Raw genomic sequence first — 22,725 nt, 5'->3', positions numbered from 1 at the left:
AGGATGGGGGAGGGTGTAAAGAAGGGCAAATATAAGGTGACAGAAAATGAGTTGACTTGGGTGATGAGTATACAACATAATGAACAGTTTAAATGCTATAGAAATGTTCGCTTGAAACCTATGTACTCTTATTGATCAATGTCACCCTGTTAAAGTTAATTTTCTAAATAAAATTTAAAAATTTAAAGAAAGGAATCTGATGCCTAGAAAAACAGAAACTGGGCTAATAAAGACATCAAGACAAGAATTATGACCTTTTTGTATAAAACACCTGGGAAAATCATTGTTATAAATTAGGACAACAAAATGATTCTCTTTGTTGAGACCATGTGGTAAAATGTTTAGACTAATAAATTGTATCACCAAAGTGTTTAGGAGTCTGGGATTAGTTCTGTCAGGTGATTTCAGAAATACTAACAGAGAGTTAGAGGAGGCATCTTGCCGGGGTCCAGCCCCAGGGGGGATCCAGGGGTCCCACAGGAGGAGACGGCATCGGCGAAATTTGAGTGAGAGAGCCGAATTCTTTTCTTTCTCTTTATTCTCTAGTTAGCATTTACTGCCAGGCATCTCCACCAAATGCTAGTACAGCTCCTTTTTTATACACACACACCAAGTTACAATTACATGGTATTAATCATTGCTTCTGTTTCACTATGTTTACATGTTTCCAGATAACAGTTAATTTATATCTATAAACTACAAATCAGGTGGCAATTCACTCAAAGTACAACTATAAAATAACTTGAATAGCGATAACAACATTGGTAAAAGCTTTTAAAAAATTAGTACTAACTAATAACTCAACTTTACTGTTGTTGTGAGTCAAGGGGCAGAGAGAGATTAACAGACGAAATCATTAAGGATTAGCAAAGGACTACCGCTTGCTCAGGCAAATGGCCTTGAGTTTATGCAGTGTCCTAACTTTTCTCACAAGATAACAAAAGGCTTTCCCATTAAGAAATTGACATAACATTAAGAGTAACTTTTACTTAAAGATATATAGAGTGCACTCGCAAGATAGCTTAGTAGCAACATAATTTCAGAAGACATTAATTGCTATTGCTTCTATGGATGTCCCCCCATTCCTCTCATTATCTGAAGAAAGAATTTTGGGAAGTATACAAACCTCATGAGAGTGTCTCACTGAGAAAGCCCAGCAACTGCCTTCAGTCATAAAACAAGTCTCTTAGCAAAACATTCTTTTCTTGCTGACTGCATTCCCATCCCAGGCCATGCAACGGGCCATTCCATTACTCCTTTTCTAAGATTCTATTGTCTAGTCAAATTTTATTTATTTACTATATTCACACACTAGTTAAGTTCTAACTATATTCTTCTCAGAGTGTTCCACCATCTGCAGGTCAAGTAAGCAAGAAGAAAGGAAAGTTTCTCTACTCTATCACATGAAAAGGCTAGGGAGGAAAAATGTTTAATTAAGTGAAGGCCAAAAGGTGCTCTGTGCACAGCCACTGCCTCCTACCCATTCACAAGTCACAATCTATTCTTTCTAACATGATTAGTAAGAAAAAATTCTCCTACAAACTTAACCCTTTACAAGGGATATCATAGCCAGCCTCTTATGTTTATGAGCCCAGTTCAAGGGGCTTACAGGCTTTTCTGTGGAACTCACACCCTCTGTCTCATTTCCAAAGAAATTACTACAAATCTACAGGAAAAGCACAGTACTATTATTCCTGTGCCATAAATAATAGCACACACCCAGAAAAAGGGGGATATAAGGCCAGATTAATTCAAAAAGTCAAAGGGGGAAGTATCGTTGTGCCTTTCCTTTGCGGTGACTTTGTCAACCCGCAGCCATTGGTCTTCACTGCGGTGACTCTGTCAACCAGCAGCCGTTGGTCTTCTCTGCTGTGACTTTGTCAATCAGCAGTTTTGATTTTCTCCTGCTGTGACCTTGTCAGCCAGCAGTTGTGGGTCTTCTCCTGCTGTGACCTTGTCAGCCAGCAGTTGTGGGTCTTCTCCTGCTGTGACCTTGTCAGCCAGCAGTCGTTGATCAGTTCTGACAGCATCTTTTATAGAGAAATCATGCCTCATCTTCTATAGAGAAATCATGCTTCACCAGCTTGAGCATGAGGTCACCAGCTTGAGCTCAGGGTCACTGGCTTGAGTGTGGAATCATAGACATGACATTATGGCTGCTGGATTGAGCCCAAGGTCGCTGGCTTGAAGAAGGGGTCACTCGGTCTGCTGTAGCCCCCCTGGTCAAGGCACATATGAGAAAGCAATAAATGAACAACTAAGGTGCTACAACAAAGAACTGATGCTTCTCATCTTTCTCCTTTTATGTCTGTCTTTCCCTGTCTGTCTCTTCCTCCCCCCAGTCTTTTTCTTTCACTCTCTTACTAAAAAAAAAGGTTGAATTAAGTGTTTTTAAAAATGGGCATCTGACTTAAAATATCCAGATAGAACTAGATCTAAAGTTTAACAAAGTTATTATGACAAATGAACAAAAATTTCTGAACATTCGGTTTAAGCAACAGAGAGAAAATTTTAGCACCCCTAAGCATGGCTGAAACAGTTTTAAGAATTTGGGGTAGATTTGGCATCAAATTCACAAATATTTTATTGAACATAATGACTTTTTAATATTTTAAATATTTTATTTTGGAATAATTTTTATTTATAGACATGTTACAAAGGTGGCACAGGGAGTTTTCTATAAATGCGATCCCCAGGTTACAAACAAGATAGGTTTTATAAGTTTGAAAATGTTTAATTATTTATATGCACAGAAAGGGAAAAATAAATACTATTTTAAGACAAACATTTAAGTTGCATTTACCAAATAAATGTACCTGTTCCAATTCACATATATACAAATTCAACTTAGGAACAAACCTACAGAACCTGCCTTGTTCATAACGTGTACTATATATATCCCTTACCCACTTTCCTTATTGTTAATTGTTGTTTTTTAAAGATTTTACTTCTTGCTTTTAGAGACAAAAAAAAGAGAGAGAGAGAGAAGGGAGGAGGACTGGGAAGCATCAACTCATAGATGCTTCTTATATGTGCCTTCACTGGGCAAGCCTGGGGCTTCAAACTGGTGACCTCAGCATTTCAGGTGGACACTCCAACCCCTGTGCCACCACAGGATAGGCTCCTTACTGTTAATTGTATATCACCATAGTACATTTGTCAAAACTAAGCAACCAGCAGTGGTAAATTATTATTACCTAACCATAAGATGCACCTGACCATAAGACATACCTAGGATTTTAAGGAGGAAAATATGAAAAAAAAAAATATTCTGAACCAAATGGTGTGTTAAGATATTTAATAAAATACCATATTTTTCGCTCCATAAAACACATGGGCATTTTCCCCTCCACTTTTTTTGGGGGGGGGGAAAGTGTGTCTTATGGAGAAAAAAATACAGTAAGTTTCACCAGTTTTTCTACTAATGTCCTTTTTCTATTGCAAGATCCATTCTAGGATATCACATTGCATTTAGAAGCTGCTTTTTTTTTTTAAGTGAGCGAGAGGGAGAGAGATGAGAAGAATTCAGTTTTTTCAGCACCTTAGTTGTACATTGATTGCTTTCTCATATGAACCTTGACTAGGGGTGGGGGGGCCTCCAGCTGAGCCAGTGACCCTTGCTCAAGCTAGAGACCTTGGGCTTTAAGCCAGCAACCATGGGGTCATGTCTGATATTGTGCTCAAGCCGGTGATCTCAGGGTTTCAAACCTGGGTCCTCTGCATCCCAAGCCTATGCTCTATGCACCATATCACTGCCTGGTCAGGCAGAAGCCGCTAAATTTTAATCTTATCTTTTAGAAAGTCAACTACAGAAGACAATCTATTTGTTCATTTTGCAAGGTGCAATTACAGCAGGTTCTACATGTTGCCAGAATTTCTTTTTGTAAAAATATATATTCAGCCTGCTGATGGGTTGTCTGAAGCTCTCCAAATAGCTCTTGTCTCCAGGTAAACTAATTATTTTGGTAGAGGGAGGACAAAAGTGTCAGAAGATTTTTTGAGACAGCTCAGTGTTCAGCAGTAATATGTGTGGAGGATTATTTATTTCCCAGTTTAGACTATGGCTCCTCATACACTGACATTCTTCCTAAATCAACACTATCAGTGGTGTAGGTCAATATATTTTTAAGTCTAGGGTCAGTAAGGAAGAAATGGCGATGACAGCATTATTTTGTTAGTATGCGCCGCGACCCACGCAACGAGTTTATTCTAGGGTCTCTAGCGGGAAATGGTACAAAATTGAATGAAAAAATAGAGATTTAAAAATATATACAGGATGGGTTCAGGAGAATACCATAGCTCCTTGCCAACTGGCACTCCTGTCCTGGCCGATCTGCAAAAACATGGCCGCCCCCAGAAAACATCCTTCTTTATTCTTTTGGGCAAAGTGAGCCATTAGCAATTCAATGACATTTCCAAGGCAACCCAAGAAAACCACCAGGTGCAGAAAGACCCCTACTATCTTAACTTTAAACAAAGAAGTAAGTATTGATAGCTTCCAGTCCTTCCGGGGAACATGAGCGGGCAGGACAAGTACTGAAGCACAGCCCTTTGTAACTTAATCAGGCAGGTGAGGTGGGGGGTTGGGCAGACCGTCAGCTCCCAGCCAGCTCCCAGCACCTCTGTCCCCAAAATCCAGACTAAAAAATACCCTGTTTATTTATCAGGCTTCAACAAGTATGGTTATGTTATAATGTTTCCTTAGCAGTAAATAACATTTTAAACAATATGATCCATCAAATTATTCTCAATTTCATATTTTCCATTTAGTAGTTCTTAAATTTTTTCCATTAAAGACTCTTGATGAGAGAAAGAATCAAACTCAGACCCTTGATGTTTGGGACCTTGTCATAGGAGCCTACCCAAAGCAAGCAAGCAAGCAAACAAACAAAAAACAACACACACTTTGAAGTCTGGACCTTTAACTTAAAAATTTATATAAGTTTTGCATTTAACCTCATGATATATTTGCATTTGTTTTTATATAAAATTAATATTTTTATTATTGATTGATTGATTGACTTTAGAGATGAGAGAGAGAGAGGAAAAGAGGGCATTCATTTCTTTTTCACTTCATTGTGTATTTATTGGTTGCTTTCTATATGAGCCCTGACTGGGGATTGAACCCACAACCTTGGTATTTCAAAAAAACACTCTAACTGACCAACCTAGGTGGCCAGGGCCAAAAGGTAATGTTTTACATTATTTACTAACAAGTGACCCTATTATTTACTAACAGGCCCCTGAGTCCTGTGTATCTGGAGCCTTCATAAACTTTCTCTCATATTGGTGGTTGAGGGTATGGCTATCCATGTTTGAGAGGCAGAGCTCATTAATGGAAGTTCATGCTAGTCAAGATTTTATTTTATTGTGACCTCAATTTACTTCTTAACCAAATGTTATGCCTACAAATATCAGGTTGTCCACACAGACAAGGTTTTTCATAGACTGTTAAGGTGCATTCTAAAAACTTGGTAATGACAGAGTTAAAAGTCACCAGATAATAGAGTAGAACAAAGAATTACAAAGAATTCCGAAGGAGGTCAAATGCTCCCAGGCTTTGCGATTTCACTGTGACCAAGCATGGTTCACCATTATACAGCCCTAATGAATAGACCAGTGGTTTTTAAATGTAGTATGAAAATGGGATGCATGGGTGATAATCAATGAGTTTATGTATCTGGGATTGTTGACTAATCTCTAGTGTGAGAAGTCTGCATCAGCTAATTAGCCTGATTCCATTAAATTGTGACTCATCTAACATCCCATCTTCAAGAACCTTTGTTTATAGTTTAGTGTAATGTGTATTTATACCCTGTAAAGAAAACAGCAGTGTTAAGCTTGCTCACCTGTTTCCTAGCTGCAAGCACTTTGCACGATTAGTGTATGAACACATGGCAGAAAGCTGCATGTGTGTCTCTGAAAATCTATGGGTGTTTTCCCTTAGTGGCGATTCTCCCAGATCACTCTTACCACTGCGAGGTGCAGTTCCCCAATTCCCTCAGCTGCCACCATGAGGGATGGTTTTCCTGATCCCTTGCCCTCCACTGTGAAGAGTGGTTTTTCTTTGTTTATTTGCTCACCTGTCTCTATGAGCCTCCAATAAACAGGTATGGCCTGATGCTTTCTGGCTCTGCAGTTTCTCTACCATCTGCCTGAATTCAACGTGAACCTGCCTGGCCTCAACCACCAGAATTACATCTGGTGTAGTCAGCAGGATTTGGGTCAGCTTTGTATGATCCAAACCTTCTCTACCTGGAAGGGTGGGGTAGAGGAGTCGTCGTTGTTCTCCAGCATCTCCAGCATGTGATTTTCTGTGGCTGTCCTTTCTTTTGGCAGTTGTGGGCTGGGTGTTTTTTACAGCCCTGTGAGAAGAAACCAAGTGCTCTGTGTGAGAGTCTACTCAAGGTCAAGAGCTCCAGGATGAGCTGCAGACTGAACATCAACTATGGCATGAGCTGGAGTGGTCACTGGAGAAAGAGCTGTAGATTCAAGAGCTCCAGATCAGGCTTCAGGCTGAGAACCAGTGACAGCTTGAACGGAATGAGCACTAGAGAAGGAGGCTGACTGCTCTTGAGAGCTGCAGTGTGAGATGCAGGCTGAACACCAACAGCACCTGAAACTGGAATGGACTTTGGAGAAGAAATTACCAGATTGGGAGCTGCAATTTGCCCTAGAAACTGAACGTTTGAGTGACAGTTGTTAGAGTAACAACTGTGGGTTCAAAAGCTTGAGCTTCAGCTTCAGGCTGAGAGTTAGCAGCTGCAAGAGCCAAAGTGGGTGTTAAAGAAAGAGCAACATCCATGCAAGCAGAGTGGCTCTGAGTTGGCGGGAGCAGGTGTTTTAAAGCAGTGGTCCCCAACCTTTTTTGGGCCATGTACCGGTTTAATGCCTGAAAATATTTTCATGGACTGGCCTTTAGGGTGGGACAGATAAATGTATCACATGATTGAGACAAGTGTGAGTCTAAGTGAGTCTTAGATGGATGTAACAGGGGGAATCTAGTTATTTTTAAAAAATAAAACATCGTTCAGACTTAAATATAAATAAAACAAATAATTTAAGTTATTTATTCTTTCTTGGCGGACTGGTACCAAATGGCCCACAGACCGGTTTCTGCTAAAACTGCCATCTGCAGACTCAGAGCCTGGCTAGTGGTCATCCAGAAAGTAAAAACCCAGCAGCCAAGAGTGCCTCAGGGGCAGGCACAACCACCTTTGCAAGCAGTGGAGCACTCTGTGGTCTAGCCCTACACCCAGGCAGAGCTGATGGAGAAACCCACTCAGTCCTTGGCAGCTTGGTTACTGTGATTGTGGGAATAAGGGATGGATGGCATTATACTTTCTGGACCAGAGGTGGAGAAATTAGCCACCATTACCACCCACTCCTCCTTGAGACAGCAGCTTCAGATGCCATGACAACTCAGGAAACCGTACCCTACTAGAATGGGTGATAGCTGCCATTTATACAGTCCTGCAGAATGAGACTTGCCAGGGGCAGTGGTCAGTGGCAGACATATACTGAGCTGCAGCAGGTCCTCCAGGAACTAGGTGTGAAGAACGCTGCTTTCAACCTGAGTCCCATGGGCCAGATGAGGAAGTGTTCACAGCAGGGATGAGGAACCTTATTCTGTGTAGTGCCCCACCCGCCTTTTCTGGGTCACTGGTGGCTGACTTAGGCCCCGATGTGGAACAGCCCATCAACACAGTTACACAGATGGTGACAGATTTGGGTGAGGTGAAGCACCATAAAATCATAAAGCTCTGAGAGCTGCTGCCTGTGTTGCTCCCCACACACACTGACTCACAAGAGGAATGGGCCTGTAAAGGTTACCCAAACACACGTGGGAAGATTTGATTGCAGCCAGGGCAGGAAAGAAGAAATTAGATGGCAAGTCTAATAAAGTTTATTTGGAGCTTTGGTGGCAGCTTAATCCAGAACAGAGGTTCCAGATGCTGAGATGAATGGCCCTGCAGCTACCAATAAAATGGTTGCTGTGTGGGTGGCAAGGTTACAAGATTATATGATGGACACAGCTGAGGGAGAGGAGGATCCCCAAGACTTGTTGTTCTAGTTGGAATAGGGGAAAGGCCGAGGGACCCATCTAACAGGGGCAGGCAGGGACTGAAGGCCCATGTAGAACTGGCATTCCGCTAAATCCACTGGCCTCTTCTAATGTACAACGAGTGTTGGCCTTGGTGGATACAGGTGCAAAATGTTCCCTCCTCTATGGGAACCCAGAGCAGTTTGCTGGGACCCCAGTGGCCACTGACGGTTGTGGGGGCCAAATTGTTTGAGTGAAGTAAACAACTATCCCATTGGGGATAGGAAGACTGCCTCCTAAGCCATATAAGGTATATGTATCTCCTATTCCTGAATAGATTTTAGGGGTAGCTATTTTACAAGGACTGTGGTTGGAAACTACAGCTAGATAATTCTGCCTGTGGGTCCAAGTCATAAAGGCAGTGTTGTGCGGACACGCAGCACATTCTCCCTTGCAATTACCTGTTCCCTGACTTGTAACTAGCACAAAGCAGTACCACTTGCCAGGCAATTATGAAGAAGTCACAGGTATGATCCTCAAACTAGAAAAAGTGGAGATCATCTGGCCAGCACACAGCCCTTACAACTTCCCAGTATGACCTGTGCACAAACCAAACAGAACCTGGCAAATGACAGTAGATTACAGAGAACTTAATAAAGTTGTTCCCCCTTTGCATGCTGCTGTTCCCTGAATAGCTAACCTGATGGATCAGTTAAGCCATAGGTGGGTGACATACCACTTTGTGGCAGATTTGGCTAACACCTTTTTCTCTATTGATATAGCTGCAGAGAGTCAAGACCATTTTGCCTTCACTTGGGAAGGGCAGCAGTGGACCAGTATTACCACAGGGCTACTTGCGTAGCCCCACCTTGTGTCATGGGCTGGTGGCTGCAGACCTGGCTAAATGGAAACAGCCAGAAGCAGTTTGTATGTATCATTATATTGATGACACTATGCTAACTATTGACTTTCTTCCAGAATTGGAGTAAGCAGTCCTTATCCTGATAGCTATCCCTTTTAAAAGTATGTGGCTGGGAGGTCCATGAGGCCAAATTACAAAGACCTGGATTATCTGTTAAATTCTTGGAGGCTGTCTGGTCGCGTAAGACATAAGTTATTTCTGATGCAGTTATGTACTGATACATAAGAAACAGGCCTTCCCCATGCCCACTATAGTAAACAGTTACAGGAATTTCTAGGTCTGTTGGGGTAGTGGTGAGTATTTATACCCCATTTGGCCCAATTACTGTGTCCCTTATATCAGTGGTCCGAACCTTTTTTGGGCCAAGGACTGGTTTAATGTCAGAAAATATTTTCACGGACCAGCCTTTAGGGTGGGACGGATAAATGTATCACATGACCGAGACAAGCATCAAGAGTGAGTCTTAGATGAATGTAACAGAGGGAATCTGGTCATTTTTTAAAAAGAAAACATCGTTCAGACTTAAATATAAAGAAAATGGAAATAATGTAAGTTATTTATTCTTTCTCTGTGGACCGGTACCAAATGGCCCACAGACTGGTACCAGTCTGTGGCCCAGGGGTTGGGGACCACTGCCTTATATAACTTTATTTGGAAGTTTGCTGGGATTGGATTTAGCAGGCACAAGGTGCATTTGCAGCAGTTAAGAGAGCTGTTAAGGCCCTGGCCGGTTGGCTCAGTGGTAGAGCATTGGCCTGGCATGCAGAAGTCCCAGGTTTGATTCCCAGCCAGGGCACACTGGAGAAGTGCATATTTGCTTCTCCACCCCTCCCCCTCTCCTTCCTTTCTGTCTCTTTCTTCCCCTCATGCAACCAAGGCTCCATTGGAGCAAAGATGGCCGGGGCACTGAGGATGGCTCCATAACCTCTGCCTCAGGTGCTAGGCTGGCTCTGGTCGCAACAGAGCGATGCCCCGATGGGCAGAGCATCGCCCCCTATTGGGTGTGCCCGGTGGATCCCGGTCGGGCGCATGCGGGAGTCTGTCTGACTGCCTCCCCGTTTCCAGCTTCAGAAAAAAAAAAAAGAGAGAGAGAGAGCTGTTAAGGTGGCACAAGTCTTGAGTGTGTTTGATCCTGCCAGGCCCTGTGAGCTGGATGTTCATGTAACCTCGGAGGGGTTTGGATAGGGCTTGTGGTGACAGACAGAGTGCTTACGGCAACCTATTGGGTTTTGGTCCCAGTTGTGGAAAGACACTGAAGTCTGTTACTCGTTAGTGGAGAAGCAATTGGCATCTGTGTATGCTGCCCTCCTGACCACTGAGAGTATTATGACCACAACTCCAGTTACAGTCAAGACCACATGCCCTATTGCAGGATGGGTGAGAGATTGTGCAACCAAACCACATAGTGGTATGGACCAAACCTCGACCCTACCCAAGTGGAGTGCATGCAAAAACACTGCTTTTAGCACCAGCCTGTTGAGGGCATAACTGCAGGAAGTCTTGGGTCCAGTCACCTCTGCGCCCCTAGAGTCAGGTGCAGCTGGGGCTCAGGAGGCAGAACATAAAGTCAGTCTCTACCGGGAGGGGCGGACACCCATCCCCGAGGATGCCTGGTATACTGATGGTTCCAGCAGGGGCCAACCTGCCTAGTGGACGGCTATAGCCTTCCATCCGGCCACTGAGACTATTTCAATGTACACATGTACAGGCCAGAGCAGCCAATGAAGGAATTAGGAGCCACATGGTTAGTTCCCTATAATGATCCTTCACCTCTAGTGATTTGCACCGACAGCTAGGCTGTCTATCATGGACTGACCCTTTGAATTGCTATTTGGCACATTAACCAGTGGGTGGTAATGTACCATCTGCTATGGGGTCAGGTCATGTGGCAGGACTTATGGGAAATAGGACACCAGAAGCAGGTGACAGTATATCATATCACAGGGCATGCCCCTCTAACCCATCCTGGGAATGATGAGGTGGACACCTTCACAAGGGTGTGATGTTTGGAGACTGCCTGCAGGTGACATGGCACCGTGACTCCACTGGCATCTGCTCTGTATGGATCAGAAAACTATGTGGGCTACAGTTAAGCCATGGAACTTGCCTGCATCCTATGGAGATCCTTGCAGCTTGCAATCAATGTGCAGTGTGTTCTAAGAAGCACCCTCGGATACAACTGGCATCACCTGGACAGACCCAGAGAGGTCGTGTTCCACTGACATGGTTGCAGATAGATATCATTGGACCCTTACCAAAGTCGGACTGGTACCAGGATGTAGTCACTTGTGTAGATACTGCCACCGCTCTGCGTGCTGCTTACCCCACCCATAACCCAGACCAGAAGGCAGTCATACAGCCTCTGAACTGCCCGAGTGCTGCATACGAGCAACTGCTGGTCCTTGAAAGTGACAATGGTACCCATTTCACAGGTTCTGTGGTAAAACAATGAGCTCAAGACCTGGGGGTGGACTGGAAGTACCATGTCCCCTACCACCCACAGGCTGCTGATATCATTGAGCGGTATAATAGACTCTTAAAGCAGGGACTGTGACAACAGCGGGGGTGGGGCACCAGCTCCCTTGCTGGATGGACATGCCACTTGTGGGTGGTAGTCCAGGTTTTAAATAAGACCTTGTAGGGGGGTGCAGCTCTGGTGGAGGCCCTCCTGCACCAAACAGCTGCTCCCATTCAGTTGCAGAGATGCACCAAGGACACTTTCCTCAAGCCAGGCTTTGGACAGCAGGGCAACACGCTCCTGCCTGCCCCAACAGCCCTCCTTAAAGGCCCATGGCTTCAGTGGAGATGGCCCTGGACTGTACAGTCCCCCACCTATGCTGGGTGGCCTTGTTGGCACCGTGTGGTAGGGGCAATAGAGGTGGACCTCCACTTAACTCCCTGGGCAACCAGCACCTGGCTGCCCAAGACAGAAGGGTATTATCCCCTGAGTGCTCTGGGAGACAGCATCATGAAGGGCACCTTTATAATCTACTTATGGCCCATAATGAGTTCTCCCGTTTTGTTACACATCGAACCAGCAGGTCCTGGTGTGCAGGCCGATAGGGTTTGGTGTGCCCGTTCGGGGCGGCCTCTGGTATCAGGTGCTGTGATGATGCCTGCGGACAAAATGCTGGCCTGAATTCTGCCAGAAGGGAATGATTTGCCTCTCTTGGCGCCACTTAAAATTCTCTCATTTTTCCCATAGCTTGTGGTTTTGTAACTCTTTTTGCTGTAGTTTGTACTGTTTCTGTTTATATAATGTACCTCACTCCTTGCACAGGGACCATTGCGAGAGATACCTGTTGCATAGATTGTGAGGTGAGCAACCTTAAAGTGGTGTAATGTGGGGGAAACAGCTGTGTTAGGCTTGCTTGCTGGTTTCCCGGCTGCAAGCATTTTGCGTGATTAGTGCATAAGCCCATGGCAGAAAGCCACATGTGTACTCTTCTATGAAAAGCTTTGAGTGTTTCAATCAGTGGCAATTTTCCCAGATCGCTCTCCCACCACTGTGAGGGGCAGCTTTCCTGATCCCTTGCCCTGCACTGCAAACGTGGTTTTCCTTTGTTTATTCCCTCACCTTTCTCTGTGAGCCTCCAATAAACAAGTATGGCCTGATGCTTTCTGGCTCTGCAGTTTGTCTACCAACTGCCTGAATTCAATGTGAACCTGCCTGGTCTCAACCATCAGCATTACATATCCAAAAGAAAATACGGGACTAAACTGTGTCCCTTTTCTGTGATGATAATTTTCCATAGTAAATTACTGAACTTTTACTTTTGTTTAGTTTCCCATATGTCTTCACTAGAAAGAGAAACGGCAAGTGTTCCATACTATTCTCTGTTAAATTTAAAATACTTTGGTGTGTCCACCTAGACCCCACGTAAGTAAAAGTCTATCAGAGTCTTCCTTCTTGAGCATTGACGGGCCATCTCTGGGTCTTCAGAACAATAGCTACTGAGGCCCTAATTAGTCCCCATCAACCTACCCTAAGGTTTCCACTCCCGCATTCCGTCTCCCATCTTAGCCTCTTTGTCTCCACTTGTATGTGTGAGAGGTTGGGAGGACCCAAGGGGTTTTTTGTATGTTATTGCTAATTTATTTACCTAATATTTTTACTATATATATTTTACTTCTCTAATAATAAAAGTAATTTATTTAGGAAACATTTTAAATATATAAGAGAAATAAAAATTACCTTTAATATGACCACTCTGAGAGAAAATATTTTTTTAAAGTGACATTTTCCTCTCTTTCTCTATGTCTCTCATCCTCCCAAGCTGGGACTATAGATCAGTCCTTCTGTTAAACTTCTCATGGTATTATGTTCATTTCCTTTATAGAATTCACCATGATTTTGGTTAAATTTTTTCTTGTGATTATTAGTTTAATATCTGTTGCATTAGACTGCCACTCTAGTGCCTATGGAAGGACCTTGTCTATTTTGTCCATCACTTATATTATTCCCAACATCTGGTATTTAGCAGCTGCAAAATAAATAAGTGATAAGAAAGTAAATGCGCAGAGCTTATTAACTGGAATCACAGTTTGCTGATGATGGAGCTGAAAGAAATGTAATACTATATTACTGTCCTTCCAAATAAAATTAAGGTAAATTGCAAGAAATACCACCTATGACGTTGTTATCAGGTCTATCATTGTGTTTCCCTAACTTCAGTGTTTCCTCATTCCTGATGCTTTTTCATGAAGTCATCTATCAAATATGGACACTCTATGCTGCAAGTCAGGCAGGGGAGGGGCAACACAAACTAGATGACAAGTATCACAAAGGAAATACTATAAAGACAGCTAAGCAATAACTAACAATAACTGCCTGAAAGGATATTATTACAGTTTGTCCATTAGACAATAAATGGGAAGGTTTTTTTGCAATTTTCTTGGGTTTACAAGGTGAAACACAATAATAAAAATAGTTTTTTAATGACCATTTTTATTTCAGTTCTCAAATTTGCCAGTTATAGTTTTCCAGACATATTTATTTGATCCACTAGAGGCCACTAAACCCTTAAAGACAATTTGACCAATTTTTCTTTAAATATAAAATTAGTTCTTCTACAATTAATTTAAAAATCATTCCCCAGATATTTCTGCTTGTGTTATTAATTTATTAGTAAGTTTTCCAGTTATACAGTGAACATTTTAGGACAGGAAGTATCTTATTTTCAAAATTTCCCCACAACACTTGGCACAGTGTCCTAGTCATTGTACAGGTTTAACCCATTACCTAAAGTTTGAATTTGATAACAGTTTTGTGAAGATGATTTTATGAATGCCAATATAGTTTTGGTACAATATAAATTTTTAGAGCCTTAAATAAGATAATCTGCCCATATGACCACAATTTAGAAAATAAATGGTGCATGAGGATAAAATGTAGACAATTATTAAGATAAGTTTTGAATAAGATACTATATATGAAACTACTATGTGCATTCTAAAGTTTGTACACATAAAATTATTTTGTGATTTGGTAAAATGGTGCTTTATATTTAATGGTATATGGCAGAACTGTGTTTAAAAGAAGAAAAATATAAAATACCAATGACATACTTCAAAGATATAGAACACATATTCCAAAAATTTATATGGAACCAAAAAAGAACGCGAATAGCCTCAGCGATCTTGAAAAGGAAGAAAAAAGCAGGAGGTATCACACTTCCTGGTATCAAGTTATACCACAAGGTCATTGCACTAAAAACAGCCTGGTACTGGCTAAGAACAGGCATATAGATTAATGGAACAGAACAGAGAACCCATAGCTTTATGAACAACTAATATTTGTCAAAGGAGGTAAGAGCATACAATAGAGTAAAGACAGCCTCTTTAATAAATGGTGTTGGGAAAATTGGACGTCTACCTGCAAAAAAATGAAACTAGACCACCAACTTACACCATTCACAAAAATAAACTCAAAATGGATAAATGATCTAAATGTAAGCCATGAAACCGTAAGCATCTTAGAAGAAAACATAGGCAGTAACCTCTCTGACATCTCTCGCAGCAATATATTTGCCAACTTATCTCCACACGCAAGTGAAATAAAAGGATAAACAAATGGGACTATATCAAACTAAAAGCTTTTGCACAGCTAAAAACAATAAAAACAATAAAAAGACAAGCTACACAATGGGAGTACATATTTGACAATATGTCTGATACGGGGTTAATAACCAAAATTTTTAAAGAACTTATAAAACTCAACACCAAGAAGACAAATAATCCAATCAAAAAGGGCAAAAGAAATGAATAGACACTTCTCCAAAGAGGATATACAGATGGCCAATAGACATATGAAAAAATGCTCAACCTCACTAATCATTAGAGAAATGCAAATTAAAACTACAATGAGATACCAGCTCACACCAGTCAGAATGGCGCTCATCAGCAAAACAACACAGAATAAGTGCCGGCAAAGATGTGGAGAAAAGGGAACCCTCCTGCACTGCTGGTGGGAATGCAGACTGGTGCGGCCACTGTGGAAAACAGTATGGAGATTCCTCAAGAAATTAAAAATCGGACTGCCTTTTGACCCAGCTATACCACTTTTAGGAATATACCCCAAGAACACCATAGCACTATTTGAAAAGAAAAAATGCACCCCATGTTTATGGCAGCATTGTTCACAATAGCAAAGATCTGAAAACAGCCCAAGTGTCTGTCAATGGACAAGTTGATTAAGAAGCTTTGGTACATATATACTATGGAATACTACTCAGCTATAAGAAATGATGACATCAGATCCTTTACAACAACATGGATGGACCTTGATAACATTATACTGAGGGAAATAAGTATATCAGAAAAAACTAAGAACTATATGATTCCATACATAGGTGGGACATAAAAATGAGACTCAGAGACATGGACAAAAGTTTGGGAGTTATGGGGAGGAGAGGGAGGGGGTTGGGGGAGGAGAGGGGCACAAAGAAAACCAGTTAGAAGGTGACGGGAGACAATTGGACTTTGGGTGATGGGAATGAAGCATAATCAAATGTCAAAATAACCTAGAGATGTTTTCTCTGAATATATGTACCCTGATTTATTAATGTCACCCCATTAAAATTAATTTTTTTAAAAAAGCTATGGTACATATATACTATGGAATACTACTCAGCCATAAGAAATGATGACATCAGATCATTTACAATAACATGGATGGACCTTGATAACATTATACTGAGTGAAATAAGTAACTCAGAAAAAACTAAGAACTATATGATTCCATAAATAGATGGGACATAAAAATGAGACTCGAAGACATGGACAAGAATGTGATGGTAACTGGGGGTGGGGGGAGGAAGGAGAAGGAGGGTGTGGGGGGAGAGGAGAGGCAGAAAGAAAACCAGATAGAAGGTGATGTAAGACAATTTGACTTTGAGTGAGGGATATGCAACATAATCAAATGTCAAAATAATCTGGAGCTATTTTCTCTGAACATATGTACCCTGATTTTCAATGTCACCCCATTAAAATTAATAAAAATAAATAAATAAATAAATAAATAAAAGAAGAAAAATAAAAATTAGGAAGAAAGTTAATAGCTGAAGTTCAGTTGACAGGTTTTGGGCGGGTATGAAAGATAGCTCTTCTAAGATCTTACTCTGTCTCCTGGAAAACACATATTAAACAAATTTACTGTAATTTGGTAAGTGAGACATTAAAAAGTAGGGTCATTTAACCTGGGAAAGCTTCCTGGAGAAGAAGACCTCTGAAAAGAATTGTAAAGGAAAATGAGCATTTGCCAGGAGAGTGAGAGGACATTTTAGCCAGAGGGTGGAGTAAGAAAAAGCAAAGAAATGTGAAAAAGACTGTGGCAGGGAGTGTCTGGAGGTGGGGAGGAGACCAAGGATTACTTGTGTGCATTCTCTAGCATAAATCACTAGCACATAAAGAACAAGGAGGAGAGAAGCAAGAGAAAAGGCAAGAGGGAGAACAAAACCAAATAGAATAGAAGAGACAGACCGACCAGGCGGTGGCACAGTGGATAGAGTATCCTACTGGGACATGGAGGACCCAGGTTTGAAACCCCAAGGTCACCAGCCTGAGTGCTGGGTCACTGGCTTGAATATGGGATTGTAAGTGTGACCCCATGGTTGCTAGTTTGAGCCCAAGGTTGCTGGCTTGAGCAAGGGGTCACTCACTCTCCTGTAGCCCCCCGGTCAAGGCACATATGTGAAAGCAATCAGTGAACAACTAAGGTGCTGCAACAAATAATCAATGCTTCTCATCTCTCTCCCTTCCTATCTGTCACTCTCTCTGATTCTCTCTCTGTCTCTGTCATAAAAAAAATAACAGAGACAAAGAAAACCTGGTAAGACTATAAAAATGCAGTAGTATAAGATGTGGAAAATAAAAGTGATTCTTATTGTTAATAGAGACAGGCTTTTTAAAGGAGCTTTCAATGAAAAAGGAAAATCCTATTATATGGCACATACCCACTCTGTTATGAAACTGTCCTTAAATTGCATGATTCTGCTTATAGTTTTTCATTTATTTGTTGTATATTTATAGAGAATATACTATGTGCTAAGCACTGGGGATATAGTGGAGCACAGGACAGACCAAGTTCCTGTCTTTCCAAACCTTTCGGACTAGTGGGGGAAGAACAAACAAAAATAGTAAGCAAATGTGTATGCAGGAACTATGCATTCTAATGATTACTTCTATCAGGAGCATGATTAGTACCATGAAAAAATAAAAAGGGTGCCCGACCTGTGGTGGTGCAGTGGATAAAGTGTTGACCTGGAACACTGAGGTTGCTGGTTTGAAACCCTAGGCTTGCCTGGTCAGGGTGTTGTAAAGTACCATACCCTAGATGCTGAAAAGCACTGTACCTCACTTCTGCAGGTTCATGTAGAAACACTAAGTCCAGATAAGTTTTGAAGAGTTTTATTAAAGGAGGAGATTTGTTAAATATGCTGGCTGCATATGGCTGATGGGGCAGTTGCAAACCCAAATTATGTGCACCAAAATACCTTTTAGGGGCTGGTTATATACCCTTGATCACAAACGGGTGGGGGAGAGTATGACATCATGGCACAAGCTTACAACATTTATTTAGGGGATACACAGAAACATTAAGACTTTCAAGGTAACACAATCAAAGATACTTACATATCTTTCAGGGTTCCTCTTCTCTCCTTTGCCTAGAGGTATGTTACTCTCAGGATTCCAGGAAGGGGGGAGGAACTACAATCAATGTAGGGTGGTATGTAAATCCTGTCTCCCATTGAAAGAGAAGGAGTTTCTCAGTTAACCTTTATTTTAGATTTAAAACTAAATGACCCATTGTTCTTGCAAGCCAGAAACTTCTACATTCTTCTCCCTCCCCTCCCCAAAGAAAGGAAAGCCTGACCTTTTTTCCTGGAATATCAATATTAATTTTTCAGCTTTTTGGTACCTTACTACAAAGGCACATATGTGTATTGATGCTTCCTGCTCCTTTCCCCCCTTCTCTTCTCTTTGTCTCTTCCTATCCTCTCTCTCTAAAAATGAATAATTTTTTTTAATTTATAAAAAAGAGAAGAAAATAAAATGGGTAATATCATAGAAAGTAAGAAATAGAATGGGTGATATCATAGAAATTTGAGATAAAATGGGACTCCCTGAAGAGGGTGAAATTAAAGACTGAGGATGAGAATGAGACAGCTATCTGAGGAACTAAGGGAAGAACACTATAGGTCCAGAGAAAGGTAAGCACAGAAGGCTGAGAAGAGAAACCATGTGGTATATTTGAGGAGCAGAATGAAGGCTAGCATGACTTGAAATCAGGGATCAAGGTGAGGTCAAGGAGGTGGGCTAGATGACCCAGGGCTTTATCAGCCATTGTAAGGAACTGAGGCTTTGTTTTTCAGTAGCAGGAGTTTAAACAGGGAAGAGGACATTTTCAGGAGTGAGCCTTGCCCTATTTTATCTCCCCTAGCTCACAGGTAGGTGTACCATCATATTACACCCCACCCCAAACTGAATGTTAGAGGCAGTGTAGAGGGCAGGTGCCGTGAACCAGTGTGGCTAGTAATTCCAGGTCCTGAGTGGGAACAGGGCAGAATTAAGAATATGGGCTTAAAGATAAAGGGTGGGCTTGGGAGGGCTTTGCAATTGCTGATGGCAAGAACAGAGCAGGGCCCTGGCCGGTTGGCTCAGCGGTAGAGCGTTGGCCTGGCATGCGGGGGACCCAGGTTGGATTCCCGGCCAGGGCACATAGGAGGGGCACCCATTTGCTTCTCCACCCCCCCCCCTCCTTCCTCTCTGTCTCTCTCTTCCCCTCCCGCAGCCAAGGCTCCATTGGAGCAAAGATGGCCCGGGCACTGGGGATGGCTCCTTGGCCTCTGCCCCAGGTGCTAGAGTGGCTCTGGTCATGGCAGAGCGACGCCCTAGAGGGACAGAGCATCACCCCCTGGTGGGCAGAGCGTCAGCCCCTGGTGGGCGTGCCAGGTGGATCCCAGTCGGGCGCATGCGGGAGTCTGTCTGACTGTCTCTCCCTGTTTCCAGCTTCAGAAAAATACAAAAAAAAAAAAAGAAAGAAAGAACAGAGCGGGCTGCACACCCACTTCTTGCTTTATTTGTAGGGCAAAGTGGGCCATTAGCAAATCAGAGATCTCTGATCACATTTCCAAGGCAACACAAGAATTTTACTAAGTGCAGAAAACCCCCACCATACATAACATCTTAACTTTACAAAACAAAGGACAAAGAAACTTGCCTCCAGTCTTTTTGGAGGGAGGGCATGGGTGGTATGATGAGTATAAACAATCTGGCACCACAGCTAACATGGAAGTGCGGTAAGGGCATGTAAATTGCCTTTACCAACTTCAACAGTCAGTATAGAGGCTATGGGGAAGAGCTTAGCCTTTTGCAACTTAAGCAGGCAAGTGAGGTGGGAGGATGGGCAGACTGGCAGCTTACTGCCAGTTCCCCCGCACCTCCGTTTCCCAAAAATCTAAACTGCAAAAACCCTGTTGGCTTTCGGTTCCCAACAGGCAGGTGCCTTTGCTGGCATACCTTCCATCATTTGTTGCCTTGTCAAGAAACTTGAGGTTAGTCGCACTAATAATGGCAGTGTTCTGTGACCCGTTCTGCCTTCCCCTTGATTCTGTGTCACCTTCTCTATCTTGGCCTTAGAGATTGCCATGTGACCTAAGATGGAAACCAAACCTAGAAATACCTATCCATTTTTGGTAGAACCTTACTAGTCTTCCATATTTAAGGATCCCAAATAAAAAACAAAACAAAGAATTAGGAAGTATTAGGTTTTTTCTATGCTCCCTTTAATAATGTAGCTCAGTGATTTATATAAAACTTTATCTTTCATTTTTGCAAGTTTCCATCTTATTGCTTAGGTAGCAAGATTTTATTTTCACAGAAAGGTCATTTTAAGGGGAGAAGGAAGTAAAGAGGGACAAATACATGGTAACGGAAAATGATTTGACTTAGGTGATGGGCACACAACACAATCAGTAGTTTAAATACTATAGAGATGTTTACATGAAACCTATGTACTCTTATTAATCAATGTTACCCCATTAAATTTAATTTATTAGATAAAAATACCCACAACAAAGATAACCTGCAAGTGATTACTACAGTGGATAATAACACTTACCCTTATTTTTTAGAGTTTCCATGAAAATTAAAAATAATACAAGAAGGCACTTGACACTGCGCCTGGCCCATGGCAAGCACTCCATGACATTAGCTGTTATGTTAGCTCAGGGGTCGGGAACCTATGGCTCGCGAGCCAGATATGGCTCTTTTAATGGCTGCATCTGGCTAGCAGATAAATCGTTAATAAAAAAAATAATGTTAAAAATATAAAACATTCTCATGTATTACAATCCATTTATTTTCTACCACTCATGTTTATGGTTGCGGGTGGCTGGAGCCAATCACAGCTGTCCTCTGGGGCAACACCAAATTTTTATTGGATGATGCGTAACATACACAGGTTATTGTATGGCTCTCATGGAATTACATTTTAAAATATGTGGTGTTCATGGCTCTCTCAGCCAAAAAGTTTCCTGACCCCTGTGTTAGCTATTCTATCCTTCAGTACATCTTTGTGGGATGAGTGGTGCATGTTAGTAAAGCCTCAATTGGAGCCATTTTAAGTGGATGGCATTTCACATACAGTATTTAGTGAAAAACCTTAGAAGAGAAGTGACAACTCACAAGCCAAGTCCAATAGAGACTCTTCGAGTGCTGTGTTGAGAAGGATTGTGAGGCTGAGCTCAGTGCATCAAGAATTAGTGCCATACTCAGTTAGGAATGCCTGCAGACCCTCAAGTGCTCTCTTCCACACTACTTCTATTATAGGTAATTATAATGGGTAACTCGTAATACTATATAACTACATATTATAACACATGCAGTATATAATAATGATAGGTAACTAATGATAATAGTACATATGGCTATTTAAAGAGCTTTTTGGAGTTATCAAAATGTAGAACTACATGTACATTTTTCAATTCATGTTAGAAAAGTTCCCAAGGGCCAGGTTATATGAAGTCAGAGAAAAGAGAGGGCAAGCGTATGTCTCATTTATTCATGTAGATTCAGTGCCCAGCACATACTTAGTAGAAGCTTAACCAGTATTTTATTTTTTATTGAACTGAAAATAATTATGTTTTGCTAAAATTCTTCCCATGGGGATATTGGTAAAATTTAAGCATGTGGAACTTGAGTACTATTGTAATTTTGTTCATAGGTTTCATGTATTTTTGCATATATATATAATGGCATTTATATTAAATTCACAAACAAAATATTCCTCTGTGTGTACTCAATAGAGCATTTTAAAATAACAACAACAACAAAGAAATGGCATTTTAATTGATGGACAGGATTAGTTTCAGTTAAAGATCTCCCCTCCAATTGTCACCACATGTCTAAATTACTGATCATCCTATGATGAGTTATGCCTAAAAGCTTCTGTTATGCTTTTTAAACTGTGACTTCCACTTTGTCAAAATTGCAGATGCCTGTCTCTGAAACAGTTCCACCTCTGTTTTTGTTTATGAATAAAAATGGATTGATATACAGAGACACATTTTTATACTATATATAATTATGCTAATTAATGTTTAAATGTTGGTAAACAAACGGACATTTGAAATTTTTTTAAGTATGAAAGAATAGAACATTGCTATTTTATTGTTTTTACTTCTCTGATACATTTTATACAATGAATAAAGCACTTTGAACTTGTACCACATAACATTTTGCTTTTTCTGTTCACAGAATATGAATTGTCTTTTTTTCTCTTTAAGCTGTGTAAAAATGTGCCAAGATCCAATAAAGTCATTTTTTGATATAAGAAGGACCATTTCCCACCAATTTAGGGTATTTGAAAGAGTCATGTAAATTTATCTAAGTTCCTTCCTATTTATGGTAAAAGCTTCCTCTGTATAGCTTTTCTTCTAAAGATGGTGAAAGAAGCTAAATGCCTGTTTTCCTGAATTACTGAGACAGAGTATGTAATCAGAAACAGAATGTTTGTTAGAACTGTTTTGTTTTCAATTTTATTTTCTTTCTATTAATACTTTTAATTCAGCATGAAATAAAATGAGTTTTCCAGTAGGTACACATTTACTAGAAATGACACCTGTCGGCCTTGCAGTGGAGGCCAAGGTCTTCCTCAGAAGTGAATACTGCCCTGGCCGTTTGGCTCAGTGGTAGAGCGTCGGCCTGGCGTGCAGGAGTCCTGGGTTCGATTCCCGGCCAGGGCACACAGGAGAGGTGC

The 22,725-nt window shown here is 41.4% G+C and overlaps 1 pseudogene; it reads left to right on the top strand.

Annotated features, from left to right (window-relative positions):
* Positions 1-22,725, top strand: part of LOC136398163 (DNA damage-induced apoptosis suppressor protein-like) — a 64,078-nt pseudogene that overhangs the window by 11,443 nt on the left and 29,910 nt on the right.

This window comes from Saccopteryx leptura, chromosome 3, assembly GCF_036850995.1.
Source record: "Saccopteryx leptura isolate mSacLep1 chromosome 3, mSacLep1_pri_phased_curated, whole genome shotgun sequence".
NCBI lineage: Eukaryota > Metazoa > Chordata > Mammalia > Chiroptera > Emballonuridae > Saccopteryx > Saccopteryx leptura.
Note: the sequence above shows the minus strand (reverse complement) of the source record. Positions and strands in the feature narration are given on the sequence as shown.